Source organism: Benincasa hispida, chromosome 2 (assembly GCF_027475165.1).
Source record: "Benincasa hispida cultivar pf3 chromosome 2, pf3_genome.v1.1, whole genome shotgun sequence".
NCBI lineage: Eukaryota > Viridiplantae > Streptophyta > Magnoliopsida > Cucurbitales > Cucurbitaceae > Benincasa > Benincasa hispida.
This window is the reverse complement of record NC_143479.1, coordinates 946,265-956,821: the sequence shown is the minus strand read 5'-3', so window position 1 is coordinate 956,821 and position 10,557 is coordinate 946,265. Positions and strand designations below refer to the sequence as shown.

General features: G+C 32.8%; 1 long non-coding RNA gene and 1 pseudogene across 1 annotated transcript; both read left to right on the top strand.

The window, feature by feature from the left end:
- Nucleotides 1–1,634: 1,634 nt before the first annotated feature.
- On the top strand, nt 1,635–3,454 carry LOC150037565 (uncharacterized). The gene is made up of 4 exons (XR_016527947.1): nt 1,635–2,134; nt 2,950–3,015; nt 3,110–3,205; nt 3,297–3,454. It is a non-coding gene; the product is annotated as an uncharacterized LOC150037565 (long non-coding RNA).
- Nucleotides 3,455–8,853: 5,399 nt separating this feature from the next.
- Nucleotides 8,854–10,433, top strand: LOC150037564 (uncharacterized; annotated as a pseudogene).
- The last annotated feature ends 124 nt before the right edge of the window (nt 10,434–10,557 follow it).

The window sequence follows — 10,557 nt, the reverse complement described above, 5'->3', positions numbered from 1 at the left end:
CGAAAGTGCATGACTTAAACTAAAATTGGTCAACATTTTGAACCTCTACTACCAATAAAACTTTTATTTATAGGAAAAGATAAATAAAAAAACAAACAAATGCTAAATACTTTTAAAATATTAATATTCTAAATAAAATAGTATTTGAAAATGTAAAATTTGGTCAATATTTATTTGAAAATGTAAAATTTGGTCAATATTCTAACCCTACACTCAAATAATTGAGGGAAGAAGTGAATCTTTACCATTAAAGATCCTTCCCTTTCCAAACGCAAAAGTGTAAATGAAAACTTCCATCACATATGTAATTTGTTTATTGAACAACTATGTTTGTAGTAAAATCAACTTGAATAACTGTTTACTACTAAATCTAGCTTTTTTTTATGCACATAATTTTTGCTCTTTTGATGGTCTGGACAAAAGACCATTAAGAAAAAAACAAAATATGTTTCTTGATGCACCTAATTTTTATATTTTACTTGACGTACATACATGTCAAGAAAAATATATTTCTTGACACAAAAATACGCAAGTTTCATTCAAATAGTGAATTGTCGATTTTTGGATTTATTGATGGGCAAAAACTATTCAGAAAAACAGTTTTCTTGATGGGCAATGGCCATCAAGAAAAAGCATTACTTGACGGCCACATACCATCAACAAATCTACATGCAAAAATAATTATTTAGGGTGTGTTTGGGAATGATAGTTGGAGTAGTGATTTTAGAAAAAGAGATTTAGGTACATTTGATTTTTAAACCATCAAATTTATGTCTGGTTTCAAACTTTTTAAAGTTATTTTAAACTATTTAAAAGTTATTTTAAATTATTATGTTTGGTTCTAAAAGTGATTTTAAAATTACCAAAATATTAAAAAGAGTATTTTATATTTGAGAATGTGTTTTAAAATAATTATAACAAATATCTAATTTTATTAATTTATTTTTAGGGTTGTTTTTAAATATAGAAAAATAAACCAAAATATTTAAAAGATATAACAAAATTTTAGAACTAGTTTGATAGACAAGTGTCTATCAGCGTCTATAATTGATAGTTCTAAAATTTTGCTATATTTTGTAAATATTTTCAACCGTTTTCCAATTTAAAATAATTTCCCTTATTTTTAATAATTTTTGGGTTATTAAATCTATATGGAAAAAAGATAATCCTCTCTACCACTCCCTAACTCTACTAAAAAAAAGGTAATAGTAACTACCACCTCATCACCCCAATCTCATTCTCACAAAATAAATTTCTCACACATTAACTATTACATTGTCTTGCCTATTATACCCCTATTCTATTTCTCAACTTTAAATAAAAATAAAAAAAATAAATTAATACAAGGGAGAAAGAAATGATTTTAGGGTTGAGCTCCACGGTTAAATACAAGGGTATTTTAGGTATTTTGAAAATTATATAAAATATGAGTGAATTTTGTTGCTGATTCTCGGTTAATCACCTCCTACACAATCACCATTTGAATGATACTTCAAAAATCAATTTGCAGTGATATGGATTTTTTCAAAATCAATTTTATTAAATTGCGAAATTGATTTTGATAAGGGAGCCAAACACACTTTAATTCATATTCTGGCGTGCTAAATGTTATTTGTATTTGCAAGCCCATCAAGAAAACGTGTTCCAAAGCCCATCAAGGAAAAACTCTCTTCCTTCTAAAATAATTTTCTTAGGTATTTCTTCCCCAACTCTTGAAGAAACCTTAATCTTGCATGATCTCTCATGCTGTAGCTGCAACGTGAGACTAACACTGTGAACCACCTTGCTGCCGTCGTTGTCGCTGTTGCCATTAGTGCTACCGTCGCTGCTGCTTGAAGATCGTCGTTGCACTGCCGCTGGAAGATCATCGTCGCCCACCATCGACCAAGTGAAAATAGTTGCCGTTGCTTGAAGATCGTCGTCGCCCAAGGGAAATTAGTTGTTGCCGCCAAGTGAAGTTTTGCTACCCAAAAAATCACACGCCGTTGAAGATCGCCTAAAATCCTTCGTGACTCGACTGCCACCGCTGCCAAGGGACTGGCCCCCGACGTCATTAGCACCGATGGATTATCAAGAAAACCCCAAGTGAAATATAGTTGCCACCGCCGCCAAGTGAACTTCTGCTACCCAATTGGTAAGTTTTTTTTAACCAATTTCTTAGTTTCTATTTCATTATGTGGCATATGTTTCTATTTTGCGGATTTATGTTTGTGATTTTTGTCCCATTTTTTAGTTTCTAACGTTTTTATGCAAATTATTGAATTAGATTTCTGAAAAAAAATTAGTTCATATATATGAAACAAATAAATACATGATATAAAAGATGAAATTCAAACGTTTCAAAGAATCAGAGTACTTTCCCTCTATGAAATTTAAACAAATTTGGTTTCAATACTTTAAATTTTGTTTCTACTATATGAAAAATATTATTAAGATTTGATGAGATTTATTTTCTATGTCTTTGATAAAGTCATTAGAGGACAATGTGTTTACGAACAACAAAAACTATGTTAACAATTAAAGTATAGGATGGATATTAAATAACTATCTTAATTATTAAATATTTACTCAACCTTCGGACATAATTGTTATGGTATACTTTGTTACGTGGATATCAAGATGAAGTTTTCGTGTTAAAAGCATTATTATTGTGGAAAATTAATGATTTCCCCACGTATCGAGATGAAGTTTTCACGTTAAAAACAATACTTTTATAGTTTTTGAATTGTAAATATTTTTATTTAACTTTATTGAGATATGTCTTTTATATAGATTTCATTGGATAGTATTTGTTATCTCCTTCTAGACTAATATGGTGTATTCAATTGACTCTATGGGACATAGTGTCTGAGAAGGGGTGAAGACTACGGTCAATACATAAGTATTTAATAATTATTTCACATTATGTATATTATGTAAACATTTTGATATTTTGTGTGTTTGTTTAAGGCTATAAGATTGTTTTATGCTCGAACAAATTCAAGACCTTGACCTCTTACTTGGGTCCCTGTTAAGGTAAGTAATTTAATTTTTTATTAAATGATAATGTACGTTTGATTAAAATATTTGTTTTCTTATAATATGGGTTGAAATATATGTGTACATTTAGTGTGCTCAACAACCAGGTAGTACGGAGTGTGGGTACTATGTTATGAAGTTCATGTGCGACATAATAAAACAAATGAGCAAAATAATTACAAACATGGTATGTTTTTTCTTAGACTATCTTATTTAACCATAATGTTTACACTTATTATAATGTTGGTAATAAATTACATTTGCTTGTTTCTTTGCAGTTGACGAGACAAACATCTTACACTCAATTGGAATTAGATGCGGTGAGAGTTGAGTATTGTAACTTCATAGGGCGTTACATATGATGAATATAATTCAATGCACTAATAGTTTAGTACATACGAGATTAGGATACGTGAAACGATGTCAAATTTGTAGGGTTGAGTATAATATGATTAGATTTTTAGAAATTGATTGTTTGTAGAAAAATTGTTTTACTAGTTGATTAATGAAAATTACTCGATTGATTCGTTGGATAATAAGTTTATTAAATATGTTACTTGTTTCAATGAAAAGGTCTGATGGTTTGAATTTAGATATGTGCTATTGAAATTAAAATTTAGAGTTGTCATTAGATGAAATGATATACTTCGTAATTTGTCTGATTCTAATAACATAATCATGTGTGTTTGAAAGTTAAGTGTATAGTTGGTGGTTTGCAAGAGTTATGTAAAGTAGTTGCTTTTGCAGGAATTGTGTAATGTAAAGTCGTTTTGCAAGAGTTGTTTGAAATTGTTGGTTTGTAGTTGTGCTACAAATTTATGAAGTAGCTTGATGTATTATGTTGTATGTGTGTAAAGTACAGATTAGGTACCATGAGTGTAAATTCAAATTTCATATTAAAAATTTATTTGGGGTCAATTAAAGGTTGTATATGAAGGGTTCCAATGACCCTGACTTTTTTTCAAATTGATATAGTTGACAGGTAAAAGACATCAAGAAAAGTTTATAGTTGACGTTTAAAAAACGTCAATAAAACATTTTTCTTGACCTGCAAAAACGTCAATAAAAAGTTGATGGACAAAACATGTCAATATTACTATACTTTCACATTTGAAACGTATCAATGAAAGTATTTTCTTGACGTTTTTTGCCCATCAACGAATGTGTTTTTTTTTTTTATGTTTTTTGCCCATCAATAAAAAGTGTTTTTCTTGACATTCATTCCATTCTCTTGATAGGAAAAAAACATCAAAGTAACCTTTCTTGATGACTAAAAACATCAAGAAAGTGCTTTTGGTGACGTTTTTTTGGCCAGTTTTCTTGATGTTGGCTTTGTTGACATTTTTTGGCCATCAAAGTAGGACATTTTTTTTTTCATTTTTTGTCCATCAAGAAAAGCCAAATTTGTAAAAGAATCATTTTTAAATTAGTCAATTTAGTCCATAAGTTTTTAATTTAAAAAATCTTTAAATGGGAAAAAATAAATTAAATGCTGAAGTGGAAGATGATTTGGAAAAAGAATCATTTTTTAATCTTTTTCTCTCCTCCTCTTCTTCAGTCTCTGGTTTTCTTCTTCCTCTCTCATATTCCCAAGAAACTAAAAAAGAATTTTTAAACAAATCGTTATATTCTCTCTCGTAGTCTCTCTTCACCCTTACCGTGATGAACATTTTTTTGCTCTCAATTTTCAACCCCCTGCCATCCCCAAAAAATTGAAAAATCTGAGAATATGAGAATGGAAGATTTGTTATGCTGATTCTTTTACTGATGAGGTCTGCCTTAAGTTTAATCTCAATCCAAATTGTCCTTGTTTGAAGTAGTTTGTGGATTTGGTTGTTCTGAGGATGGTAGTGGGAAGAGGAATAGAATTTAGAAGTTGCTAAAGATTCCTACGTCTTTCGATTCTAATAATGACGATGGATTTTCTGTGCCGCGCTACTTCGCCGATTCTGTCTTTCCTCCATTGAGTTTTCAGGTTCACCCATTCAATGAAAGATCAATTTTCTTTTTAGTTTTTCTGAAAATCTGGGAAGGAGAGAATAAGAGGAGAATGAGAGAGAGGGAGGACGAATTCTGGGGAGAGAGAACGAAGAGAAATGAGAGAGATTAATAATGATTTCTTTTTCCACCTCATCATGTCATTTCAAAATTTAGTTTTTTCTTTTTCAAATTTAATGATTTTTTTTAATCATATAATGATCTTTTAAACTCATTTTTTAAAATTTATGACTAAATTGATTAATATAAAATATGATGGACTAAATGCATCTATTCTTCAAAACTCATAGACTAAAAAGATATTTTTTTCAAAAAGAATAAAATAAATAAATTAGGAATCGAAATATATGAACCAGACATATTAAATCCCATTATTTTTTTATGTACTATTGGTCAAACCAAGTTTAGAGTGAGTTTGAATTGCCTTTTAAGGTGTTTAATTTTTTTTAAAAAAAGAAAAAATTTATTTTTTAAAAAAAATTAAGTGTTTGACAACCATTCAAAATATATTTTGAAAAAAAATAAGTTGGTTTATAATAAACACTTAGGGTGTGTTTGGTGCGTGATAAAAGTAGAGAGAGTTGAGTTGAGTTGAGTTGATAATTATTATCTGGGAAGTTTATTGTGTTGAGTTGAATTGAGATGGGGATCTGATGCAGTTTTTTGTGAACGAGATTAGTTCTATTTTTTTTTTTATTTCATTCTTTTATTTTTTTAGTTTTATGTTTTGCAATTGTTGATTAATTTTCAAATATACACATATTTTCTCAAATCATTTATGACATAAACTGGACAATCTCAATTTTTTTCCTCAATTTGTAGAACATAATAGATTATTTTTCATATATTCTTTTCAAAAATGGTAATAATTTCAATTCTCTTCAATCGGTAAAATATACCAACAAAAGACATTTCATATTGAATCCCATTATTTTTTTTATATACTATTGATCAAACCAAGTTTAGAGTGGGTTTGAATTGCCTTTTAATGTGTTTAATTTTAAAAAGAAAAAGAAAAAAATCATTTAAAAAAAATTAAGTGTTTGACAACCATTCAAAATATATTTTGAAAAAAAAAATAATAAGTTTATAAAATAATTTGGTTTATAATAAACACTTAAAATAAACATCTAGACAAATGAATTTTGAACGTTTAATGATTAATCACTATCTAATTTGTGCAATTCTTAAAATTACCAAAAGTCATCTACTTCACTTCCACTATGTTGTTGTGGCTACCGTCGCCCAGCCACCAGTTGTCACAAGCACAGACTTTCGTGTACGGGATAGACGATTGTGCGATACTTTCTCTAATCCGACGAGCAAGTCAACCATGTAAAAATCGAAAATTGCAGACAACATTGGGATACGACGTAGCCTCTACTCACGTTTTGAGAGAAAAATGGTTTTATAAAAAAAAATGAGAGAGGGAAAACATTGAAAACATCATTAAAGAATGCATTGAAGACTGGTAGTTACAAGAAAGCTTTGATTGCAAAGAGTACATCAATACATCAGTCGGGGAGTTGACTAGTGGGTCTCTCCTATAGTGCATTCTAAGTAATTTCTAAAATGCCTAGCTAGCATATCAAAAAACACGAGCGGTCATTCGCATGAAAAAATAACTTGGAATCACAAGACTCAAAGATAGGATGGTTGAGGATAGTTTGGACATGTGACCATGGGTTAACATTACCCTAGACGAGCATGCTTGATGCGTTATTTTATGATTGTGGAATTATGGATGAAATGCGATGATGAAAATGCGTTGAGTACTCAAGTTTTCTCAGTGGAATCCAAGTGTAAACCCCACTGAGTTTCCTGGTAAGTCCAGGGTCGAACTTAAGAACTTGGAAAAACAATATGTGGTGGTAAAAATAAACAAATGCGGCGGAGTTCGAAAAGAATCGATAAAATGGAAGATGCAATGAGTATGCGGTGAATGGGTTGATAAGGGTTTCGGCTAACACTTCCTAGGATGCGTTCATGTTATACGATCATGCAACACACATACAATAGTAAACCATCTCTCGATGCGAATGCTACGGCTTCTAATGCTAAAACGCATGTGATATATGCGATAAGTCTATAGAACCTACACATAAGTCTCTATTCTTATTTATGCGCTGACAAAATGACACGCACACAAATAAGGCGACCACATAATATCGTACCTATCTCTAGGATGCATGCGATGCAGGTTGACAAACAGAGCTTATCTCTAAGTCCCTATCTCTTGTTTATGCAGATCTAATCTTGCTCTCTCGAGTCTAGATTCTAACCTAGCTTTCTCAAGTCTCAGGTTCTTTCTTTAGACTCTCTCTCGAGTAGCTCTAAAGGGATGTTACACAGCATAAAATAAGATAATCACATGCAATGAAGATCCTAGGTCATGTTAGCTTAGTTCTTCTCAACCCATTCGATACGTTTAGCTACTCATGCGTGCTAAGAGAGTGAACAAATGTAGAATAAGAACTTCCATTATATAAATACAAAGTTGAAGTACAAAATAACAATGCAAGAAGAGAATAAAGTGCCTGATAGCAATCTCTTGCTTCCCAGGTTTTTACACTGACTTTTGTACTCGTGTTCAAAAGATAATCTCGCTCTCGCGAGAGTCGGCCCGCTCTCTGCTTTCTATGCCTCCGGGTTCTCTCTCGAGTTGCCCTGAGCGATCTTCCAGCGTCTCAGCTCTTCTCTTGCTCCACCTTAAAATAAAATGGAAAACTATGGACAAGGCTAAACTATGGAGAAATTTATCTAAGTATCTGAACTTGCTGAACTGGTGAACCCCTTTCCTGAAGGATGCCTTTGGTATTTATAGAGCTTTGGGGTGAAAGGCGGCTTCTCTCTTATGATTGCACATATGAGATGGCTTTAATTCTCTGACTGATACGCCGAATATTTGTCACCGAAAAGCTTAATGTACTTGTTATCGTTAGCGGCTTGTCAACTTAATTCAGATTCGACCGTCATCAGCTTTTTGTCCCATTGTGATTAATTATGCCTTTCACCTAGATGCGCCCATCAGGTTGCGCCGGCTCTATGCAGCAATCCTTCTTGAGCAGATGTATGCGAACACAAATTACCGCAAAGCCTTGCGGTAATACTGCGCTCGTCCGTTGATTTCTTGTGACGCGCTTTTCGTATTGCGTCACCACATATTCTGCATAAAAATACAAAAATTAACTGTTTCTATGCGATGAACGCATGCGACTGTAATGTTATGAACTTAATGCTTTTTGGACGCAATCTAACATATTTTATCAACGCAAGACAGCATTGTTTAAGAACTTAGCACTGTAATAACGTGCATTTCTGCCCGTTATCAATGCCTAAGACATTCTCCCCCACTTAAACAGTTGACGTCCCTATTGACTAGCGTAACTTAAACTCAACGATCTTCTACTTCCAAGCTTCTAAATCATCGATACGTTCCCAACTTATTTCTTCCCCAAGGAGGTTTTTGCACTTAACCAGATATTTGTGGACTCTCCCAGTGGGTCTTCTGGTTTTTCTCACTCTGTCGGCAAGAATCACTTCTACCTCCTTCTCTTTTTTCTCCTTCAAGTCAATACTCGATCGGACAGTCTCATTACGATGATCATGTTCAGGATCAAGATAATAAGGCTTTAAGTTGCTTACATGGAGTACTGGGTGAATTTTCATCCATGTAGACAATAACACCCTATATAAAGTGTTCTCAATAATTTTGAGAACTTCCATTGGACCTTCATACTTTCTGACAAGACGTCGATCCTTGTAACTTCGAAATCGGCTTTATTATGGTCTCAAATTTACGAGGACTTGGTCCCCTACTCGAAACTTGAGAGGGCGATGCTTCTTATCAACCAACTTCTTCATATGTTTGGAGGATTTCTCCAAGTATGCCCGAGCGATGTTGGTAGTCCGCTTTCACTCTTTGGTAAAGTTATGGGCTTGAAGATTTTTCCCAGCATACGGATGGTCAACAATATGAGGTAACAAAGGTTGCTTCCCATTTACAACTTCAAAAGGGCTATTTCCTGTTGACGAGCTTGTTTGACAATTGAAACAAAACTGGGCTATGTCAAATAGCTAGACCCAATTCTTTTGGCGTACATCAACAAAGTGGCGTAAGCATTCATCCAACAAGCAATTGAATCTCTTTGTTTGATCGTCAGTTTGTGGATGATAGCTTGATGATATATTCAAACTTATCTTCATGAATGTAAACAACTTGGTCCAAAACATGCCAATGAATCTGCCATCTCTGTTGCTAACAATAGTCATCAGAACTCCCCATAACTTCACTATATGTCTGAAGAACAGTTGGACTGTCAGCTCAGCCGAACAGTATTTCGGTGTAGGTATGGAGGTTGCATATTGAAAACCTCTCAATGATAACTAAGGTGGCCTCATGGTCGCTACCTTCAGAAAATGGGTAATAAAATCTATGGATATACTTTACTAGGGTCTGGTTGGTATAGGCAAGGGCTTTAGAAGCCCTACAATTTTCACTTTCTTGACCTTGTCTTGTTGACATATAAGACAATTCTTGGTATACTGCATGACATCGTCTCTCATATTGGGCCAAAAATAGCTCTTCTTCAACAATGCATAGGTCGTCCGCCAGCCCGAGTGACTGGTCCACAAGGTATCATGGCACTCATATAACAACTTCTTCCTTAAGTCTCCCGCTCTTGGAACATACAATCGATTCTCTTTTGTCACCAACAAGTCTCCCTCACCCCAAAACTGCCTGGTTTTACCAACTTTAGCTAGAGTGATGACAGTCCCCCTCAACCCAACAACTCTTCATTTAATATGTTATTCACATATGTCATGTCTAGTTGGGAAGGATCAACAAATGATCCTCGCATACCCTAGAATGTATCAAGCATCCTAAGAATGAATTTCCTATGCCTAAAAGAGGTATATAATTATGTGTTTTTAGTATTTTTAATTCAACATTTGACTTCATGATAATTATTTATTAATTTTATTTTTTTGCAGATCAATACTATCTTGTCGATTCAGGATATTCAAATATGCCTGGATTTTTAGCACTATTTCGCAGTCAAAGATATCATTTACGAGATTTTAGAGAAAGGAGACATCACCCTGGAGGTTTTTGTTTTGGCGTTTTGAAGTCTCAATTTCCTATTTAAGCAAATGCCTCCTTACCCGATCAACAAAAAAAATATATACTGATAGCATGTTGCACAATTCACAAATAAATTATATTGAATGATCGTCAAGATGATTTATTCAATGACTTTAGCAATGAATAAATGATCATTGAAGATGCAGAAAGTTTGCCAAACAATTTGCAGATTGATATAATTGAACTAAATGTGAATGGACATCATCTAAGACAAGTGGATCGAGTGAGAGATGAAATTGACGATCAAATTTGGGCAACATTTAAAGGATAGATAAAATTTTGTTACTGAGTTTAGTTGTGCTAGAGACTTATTTGTATTAAATGATATAAACTTGTGATAATTTCTTTTTCGATGTTTAATATAGGACATGTTGTTTTTATATTAGAAAACAAAA